Below are 9,238 nucleotides of genomic sequence, written 5' to 3'. Positions count from 1 at the left end.
GTATTTGCATTGTGAAAACTATATCAGGTCTCGTTATTGTGAGGTAGATTAACTTTCCAACCAACCGCTGATAAGGAGTAGGGTTGATAAGCAGGTCGCCCTTGTCATGAGTCAACTTTACATGAGAATCCATAGGCAGCTGCAATGGTTTAGAATCAAGCATCCCATGCTCCTGTAATATATCATGAACATACTTTTGCTGAGATAAAAAGAAACCTGTTAGATATATTTGATAATGTCATGGCTAATATGTTTTATGTTTAGATTTCAGATCTTATTTGAACAGAACAAATCAGTACTTAACTGATCAGTACTTATACTGGAAGTCAGAACTTAAGGGATATCAGTACTTATGTTATCAGGAGATAGATATCAGAACTTAAGTGCTGAAGGACGATCAGATAAGGACAGTAGCTGATTAAAGTTAAGAAGATCAAGATAAACATAAGAAGAGATATGCATGAAGAAGGAATTCCGTGAAGAATGGAATACTTGGAATAGAAGATATCTGATTGATATATTTTAGGAAGCAGAATTATATTCCATATCAATTAGCGAATATCTTGTAACTGTGTAGTACATAAACACAGACATAGGGTTTACACTATAAGTGTTATCATTATCGAGAATATTATTTAGTATAACTCTAGCAGCTCTCGTGATATTTTGTTCATCACTGAGAGATAACAGTTCCAGATTGTAACAGAGTTTATTGTTTAAATAAAGTTTGTTTTCTGTTACATAAGTTATTGAAGTTTGATTTGATTGTGATAAACACTGTATTCACCCCCTCTACAGTGAAAGTGTGACCTAACAAGTGGTATCAGAGCTATCTGTTAACACACATACAGTTAAAGATCCAAACACAGTCATGTCTGACACAGAAACTCCAACTAAGCCTACCAAAACTGAGGAATCATCAAAGACATCAATTCAGAGTCGATATGAGACTATCAGAGTTCCCATATTGAGACCATCTGAATATCCCATATGGAAGGTAAGGATGACCATGTTTCTGGAAGCAACAGATCCAGAATACCTTGATAGAATCAGGGAAGGGCCTCACAAACCTACCAAGCTCGCTGTTGTAGTTCCAGGTGAAGCAGCAATGACCGTACCAAAGGAAAAGAATGATTACACTGCTGAAGATATAGCATCTATTGCTAAGGATGCCAAGGTACGTCACTTATTGCATAGTGCCATTGATAATGTAATGTCAAACAGGGTAATCAACTGCAAGACTGCTAAGGAGATATGGGATGCACTGGAGACAAGGTGTCAAGGAACTGAAACAGTTAAGAAGAACAGGAAGACAATACTCACTCAAGAGTATGAACACTTTGACTCTAGGACTAATGAGTCATTGACTGATGTGTATGAAAGATTTGTCAAACTCTTGAATGACTTGTCATTGGTTAATAAGGAGTATGATCTTGAAGATACAAACCTCAAATTCCTGTTAGCTCTTCCTGAATGTTGGGATTTGAAGGCAACAACAATAAGAGACAACTACAATCTTGATGAAACAACTCTTGATGAAATCTATGGAATGCTCAAGACTCATGAACTTGAGATGGAACAAAGAAGCAAGAGAAAAGGAGGAAAGTCAAGGACAGTTGCTCTCAAGGTTGAAGAGGAATCCCCCAAACCACCTTCCTCAAAGAAAGATAAGGGTAAAGCTCTTATCATAAAATCTGATACTGAGTCATCAAGTTCTGAGAGTGATGATGACTCAGATTCTGAAAGCTTGCCTGAAACTGATGCTGATGAGGAGATGATGAAGCTGTGTGCTCTTATGGTGAAAGGAATCACAAAGATTGCATACAGGAAGTTCAGGAAGGGAAAGAAGTTTTCCAGGAAAGGCATAAGTTCTGATAAGAAGAATTTCAGAAGATCTGAAGGAAAAGGAGGAAAGTCTGACAGAGGAGATTATGCTAATGTTAAATGTTATAATTGTGGTGAGAAAGGCCACATATCTCCTGAGTGCAAGAAGACCAAGAATGACAAAGGCAAAGCTCTTGTCACAAAGCAGAAAAGCTGGACAGACACCTCAGACTCTGAAAGTGAGGAGAACTATGCATTGATGGCAAATGCTGAAAAATCAAGTTCTGAGAGCAGTTCTGAAACTGCTGAAACAAAGGTACCTCAGACTACTTATGCTTTTCATACTGATGATATTAATGAGTTGAGAAGATATCTTAAAACCATGTTTGTTAGTTATAGAGATCAAACTTTAACATGTGAAAGATTAACTTCTGAAAATCTTGCTTTTAAGAAAAGAAACAATTTCTTAGAAAAAGAGTTAGTCATGTTTCATCAAACTCAGAAGGATAGAGATGATGCTTTTTATGTTAGGGATGAAGTGCTAAAAATGAATGAATCTCTAAAAACTGAGTTAGAAAAGGAGAGAGAGATTATCAGAACTTGGACTAACTCTGGCAAAACAACTCAAAATTTGCTGAGCAGTGGAAACTGGAAAGAGGGCTTAGGTTATGAAGAAAATAATGAAAAAGGAACTGAAGAAATTAAGCCTGTTGATAAGCAAAAGCCGAAGTTAAAACCTGTTAAGTTTGTAACTGAAAAATCCGAAACTGAGAAATCAGAAGTTAAAAAGGAATTAGCTTCTGACAAACTAAAACAGGAAAAGACAGCTGAAGTTAACATAGGCTTAATGACAAAGAAGCAGCTTAAGCATAAGCTGAAAGATGTTAAGAATGCAAACAAGGTAAAATCACCTAGGAAAAACAGGAATGGAAAGGAAGGTGTGAATAAAAGCAATAACTATAAATCTGTTCCTGATGCTCCTAGGAAAGCATGTTATAACTGTGGAAGTTCTAACCATCTGGCTTCTTTTTGCAGGAAGAATAAGAATATTAACTCCTTATCTACAAAGTCAGGAGTTAAGAGTCAGTCTGTTAGATACAAACCACAAAATCCTTGTTTTCATTGTGGTAGTTTATGGCATTCCATTTATACTTGTAAGGAATATCATAGTTTGTACTATGATTATTATCAAATAAAACCTTCTTTAAAGAAAGTTTCTGTTGTTCCTTCTAGTATAAGTTCTGATAAGAAAACTGTTAACATAAAATCTGATGTTAAATCCGCTGCAAATGTTAACAAACCTAAAAAGGCCAAAGGATCCAAGCAAGTCTGGGTCCTTAAAACTAATAATTAGTGGTCTTTTTGATTGCAGGGCAACAGGAAAAATATTTTAGTTCTGGACAGTGGATGTTCAGGACACATGACTGGAAATAAGGCCCTGCTATCAGACTTTGTGGAGAAAGCTGGCCCAAGTGTTTCTTATGGAGATGGCAACATTGGAAAAACTTTGGGATATGGCAATATCAATCTTGGGAATGTCATCATTAAAGATGTAGCTCTAGTCTCAGGACTTAAACACAACTTACTGAGTATAAGTCAAATCTGTGACAGAGGTTATCATGTTGATTTCTTTGCAGAACATTGTGAAATAGTTAGTAAATCTAAAGGAAAAATTGTTCTGAAGGGATTCAGGCGTGGTAACATTTATGAAGCTAAGCTTTCAACAAGTTCTGATGGTTCTGCAATCTGTTTAGTGAGTAGAGCCTCAACTGAAGAAAGCTGGAATTGGCACAAGAAACTCTCTCATTTAAACTTCAACAAGATAAATGAACTGATCAAGAAAGATCTTGTGAGAGGACTGCCAAAATCAGTGTTTGTTCCTGATGGTCTTTGTGACTCATGTCAGAAGGCTAAACAAAGAAAATCTTCGTTCAAGAGCAAGACTGAATCATCAATTCTTGAGCCTTATTATCTACTTCATGTTGATCTATTTGGTCCAGTGAATGTCATGTCTATTGCAAAGAAGAAATATGCGTTGGTCATAGTAGATGAGTTCACCAGATACACATGGGTGTATTTCTTGCACACAAAAAGTGAAACTGCATCTATCCTGATTGATCATGTCAAACATCTGGATAAATTGATCAAAGATTCTGTGAAAATTTTGAGGAGTGATAATGGCACTGAATTCAAGAATTTGATAATGGAAGAGTTCTGCAAAAATCATGGAATAAAGCAAGAATTTTCTGCTCCTGGAACTCCACAGCAAAATGGAGTTGTTGAAAGGAAGAATAGAACTCTAATTGAAGCTGCACGAACAATGCTTGAAGAAGCAAAGCTTCCAACCTATTTCTGGGCTGAAGCTGTGCAGACTGCTTGTTTTACTCAAAATGCAACACTCATTAACAAGCATGGAAAAACACCATATGAGATGGTGAAGAACAAGAAGCCAAATCTCAAATACTTTCATGTATTTGGATGTAAATGTTTTGTTCTCAAGACTCATCCTGAACAGCTATCCAAGTTTGATCTAAAAGCTGATGAGGGAATCTTTGTAGGATATCCACTTTCTACAAAAGCCTTCAGAGTCTATAATTTGAGAACAAAAGTGGTCATGGAATCTATCAATGTCTCTTTTGATGACAAGAAGATCACTGGACTTGAAGATTGCATTGATCATGATAAGCTGAGATTTGAAAATGAAGATTCATATTCTGATATCTCAAGTCCTGACAGTCTAAGTCCTGATACTGTAAATTCTGATGGATTAAACTCTGATGTTATTGAAACTGTGGTGACTACGTCAAAGGAAGATGCACCAATGCAGGGGGAGCATACTCAAGATATTATCACATCTCAAGAAGCATCAGAACATACATCTGGCTCTTCAAATTCTGATTCGTCAAGTTCTGATAAGCCAAGTACTGACAGTGCTGAAAATCTAAATACTGAAGGATCCAACTCAGAGAGCATAGTTTCAGGGGGAGCATCAGAAAATGAAACCGAAGACAGCATGAATCATGGGGGAGCATCCAGTTCTAGAGAAAATCTTCCATCTGCAAGGAAGTGGACAAAATCACATACACCTGATTTAATAATTGGAAATCCTGAGGCAGGTGTCAGAACTAGAACAGGTACTTCGAATGAATGTCTTTACAATTCTTTTCTCTCTCAGTCTGAGCCAAAGAAAGTGGAAGAAGCTCTTCAAGATGCTGATTGGGTGCAAGCAATGCAGGAAGAGTTGAATGAATTTGAAAGAAACAAAGTCTGGACCTTAGTGCCAAGACCCAAGAATAGATCGGTTGTTGGTACAAAGTGGGTATTCAGAAACAAAACTGACAGTGATGGCATAATTGTAAGGAACAAGGCAAGGCTGGTTGCAAAAGGATATTCTCAACAGGAGGGAATTGACTATGATGAAACATTTGCTCCAGTTGCTAGGTTAGAAGCCATAAGGATATTCATGGCTTATGCTGCTCACAAAAAGTTTACTGTCTTTCAAATGGATGTGAAAAGTGCTTTTCTCAATGGAGAATTGGAAGAGGAAGTATATGTTGAACAACCTCCAGGCTTTGTAGATTCCAAACATCCAGATTATGTCTACAGGCTTGATAAAGCACTTTATGGACTTAAGCAAGCTCCAAGAGCATGGTATGAGACTTTAGCTCAGTTTCTTCTGGAAAGTGGATTCAACAGAGGAACTATTGACAAAACATTGTTCTATCTCAATCATGGCAAGGACTTACTTCTGATCCAGATTTATGTTGATGATATTATTTTTGGGTCTCCAAATGACAAACTTTGCAAAAAGTTTGCCAACCTAATGCAGTCAAGATATCAGATGAGTATGATGGGAGAACTTAGTTATTTTCTGGGCCTTCAAGTCAAGCAGACTGAAGAAGGAACTTTTATTTGTCAATCTAAGTATACCAGAAACTTGCTGAAGAAATTTGGAATGCAAGACTGTTCAAGTGCATCCACTCCCATGGCCACTGCAACAAAACTGGATAAGGATACTGGTAATTCAGTAGATATTACTGATTACAGAGGTATGATTGGCTCACTTCTCTATCTAACTGCTAGTAGACCAGATATCATGTTTGCTACCTGTCTTTGTGCAAGATTTCAAGCAGATCCAAGAGAACCTCACTTAACAGCTGTAAAAAGAATCTTTAAGTATCTTAAAGGAACAGCTGATCTAGGATTATGGTATCCTAGAGAATCAGATTTTAAATTAATAGGTTACTCAGATGCAGATTTTGCAGGTTGCAAAATTGACAGGAAAAGCACAAGTGGAAGCTGCCAATTTCTTGGAGGCAGGTTGGTTTCTTGGTATAGCAAGAAACAAAAGTCAATTTCCACATCAACTGCAGAAGCAGAGTATATTGCTGCAGGAAGCTGCTGTGCACAGATTCTCTGGATGAAGAATCAGTTACTGGATTATGGGTTAACATATTTCAAAATCCCTATTTACTGTGATAATCAAAGTGCTATTGCTATGACAGGTAATCCAGTTCAACACTCTATGACAAAGCACATCAGCATCAGGTACCATTTCATCAGGGAACATGTGGATGAAGGTACAGTGGAATTGCATTTTGTTCCCACAGATCAACAAGTAGCAGATATCTTCACAAAACCACTGTGTGAAGCTACCTTTTCAAAATTGGTAAATGAACTTGGAATGATTTCAGGTTCTTTCTCTAAATCTGCTTAAACTTGTTCTATGTTATCAGACTTTATGATCAGTATTTACAGAATTAATCTCTTTGTATATTCTGTGCATTAATTGATAAATGTCTTTAAGTACTGACTGTTGTCTGATATATGTTTCTAAACTCTGATAAGTGATATGTCTGTTTCAGTAACTATTTAATCCCATGAGGATAACTGTGCTAGATACTGACCTACTAGTCTTCAATAAACAAATGATCCCATGAAAGAAGTAATTATTTCTGTGGAAATCTTATGACACAAGCAAATTCTGATAACTGAGCTTAGTTAAGTTTACTTTGTATATCTTATTACTAAGTCACAAATTAGAATAATGCTACTCATCTGTTTAAGTTCTGATTCTAGTAAAACTGCTGAATGTACTAAGTGCTGATAAACCTCACTTATCAAAAGAAAAAGAAAAAGAATCAAAGAATAATATCAGGTACTCCTTTGAGATCTAGAGTAAAAATGTGAATGGGACGACCCAAGTGCATTGCTGGTATTAAGTAAATATGCATTAGAAAAGCAAAATATTTTTCTTGGTGACTTTTCACACTCTATGATTACTGGAGAAATACTCTGATAATAGCATAAATTCTAATAAACAGTCGTGACTCACTTACACTGAGAAGCCTCTGTAAAATAGAATTTCAAAAGATGCATAAAATTAGCACAAAAACAGTAGAGGTGGACTCATGCATGAACTCATTTATCAGTAGGTTTCAGGATAATGACAGCTCTTTAGCAAAATTTTAATTATGACTTATTTCTAAGATGTACTGAAGTAGATCAGACTTTACTCTTTGTCTGTTATTTAGCTTAATGCACACACACATCACTCCATATGAATGATGAAATTTCTGTGGTGGTCTATGTTATTTTAGATAAACAGTCATTGTGTCACTTCTGCACAAATTCTGAGGACAAGTTCTAGTTCCACGTTCTGATAATTAAGTTCTGACGTTCATAACTAAGAACTTGTATGAGTATTTACTAAGATAGATATCCCTTGTTCGAGTTAAGACATTATGTTCTGATGACTGTTAAGTTCTGGTATAGGTCTAAGTTCTGATTTTTCAGTCTAACCCTTTACTTGACTTATCTGTGAATAAAATTTGGTAACAGTCTCAGATTAATTTCGAAATGTTGAAGTGGAAGATTAATAGTCTATGGTTAAAACATAATGGCACTCGTCCTTGAACAGATCACTCTTGTTACATGTGCACATTCCTTTTCCAATGACTGTTATTCTTTTTCAAAGTCTAGGGAGACGAGGTAGAATTACTTCTACCTGTCAGCATTCAATTTCTTTGCGTCTCTTGGCATTCTCTTGCCTATATATGCAGCCACTTCACATTAGTCTTCTCATCCCACTTGTATCACAAATTCAGTCTTGTTTTTCATTTACTATCACAAATGGCTGAATTTGGCTGGTTCTACAATTACGGTGATGAGACTGTGCATGTCTTTTTGAATGGAATTCCAACTCCCTACCCTATCACCAATATCCCTCACAATCTCTGGATTCAATTTCCAGAGGTTATCAAACGTGATCTGATGGCCGTTCGAAGAGACCTTCACCTTCGTCGTATCCGTCAGCAAGAGCGAATCATTCGACTCGCTATCTTGTTTGTCGAAGATAGGAAGAGGAAGATGACTTAATCTCGTCTTCTTCCTGTTCTTCTTCATCCTCAGCTTTGTCAGGCTTCTTAGCTAGGACTAAAGCTGTTGATGTTAGGATTAGAAGCTTAGGGAAAATCTTGTATTGATGTAATTTCTATTTCATATATGTATTGACTTGATATATTAATGAAAACTGTCTTTACTTCAAGATTTTGTCTCTGAGTTATTTTATCTTGTGTTGATAAATCCTGATTGATATTCTGATGACCATTTAAATTTTGTTTTTATTTAAGTTCTGATTCTCCGTCAGCACTTATTCATAGAAATTATCTCGGTCATTTTTAACATGATTCATTTTCAGAATATTAATGTTGCAGTGAAAAACAATCCAATCAGTGATAACCGGTTACAATTTGAATTGTTTCCCTTGATAAAAGGAACAGTTTTTTTTTCCTTGAAACTCGGCAAATGGGTAAGTCATGATTACTGTTTTCTCGAGCCCAGTAACTATCCGTTATTACTGCATGTCTGACAGGTGTCCAACGGTAACATTTTTTTTGTATAAGTACAGCAGAGAGAAGATTTCTTTAATCTTTTTAATTTCTTCATCTTCTATCTCTCTTCTTACTTTTACTCTCTTTCACTTTACTATTTCCGTTGTTTTCATACAGATATTATCTCAAACACCTAACAGGCATACTTGAATTTCAATATTTTTTTTCACATGGCACCAAAGGATTTAATCATTGATGGAGCAAAGTTCGTTCCAAACAACTATGCTGCAATTCTTGATCATGCTGAAGCTCCATCTGAATTGCATTTTGTGCAAGATCTTCTTGCACATAGTGAGGTTGGGTACGCCTTAACTCAGCCTGAATTCTTTTCAAGTCAACAAGTTCTGAGGTTCTGGAGGACTGGCGTTTTTGATGATGGTGGTAACCGTGGAACTCCCAGTATTATTTTCCAAGTGGGTGATTCATCTTTTGTAGTCACTCCTGGTACAGTACGCAGGGCTTTACATCTTCCAGAGGATTGTACTTTTTAGTTCCAGAGGACTCAGCCCTTCGGGAGTTAA

The sequence above is a fragment of the Apium graveolens genome, chromosome 5 (genome assembly GCF_009905375.1).
Source record: "Apium graveolens cultivar Ventura chromosome 5, ASM990537v1, whole genome shotgun sequence".
NCBI classification, from domain to species: Eukaryota; Viridiplantae; Streptophyta; class Magnoliopsida; order Apiales; family Apiaceae; genus Apium; species Apium graveolens.
Note: the sequence above shows the minus strand (reverse complement) of the source record.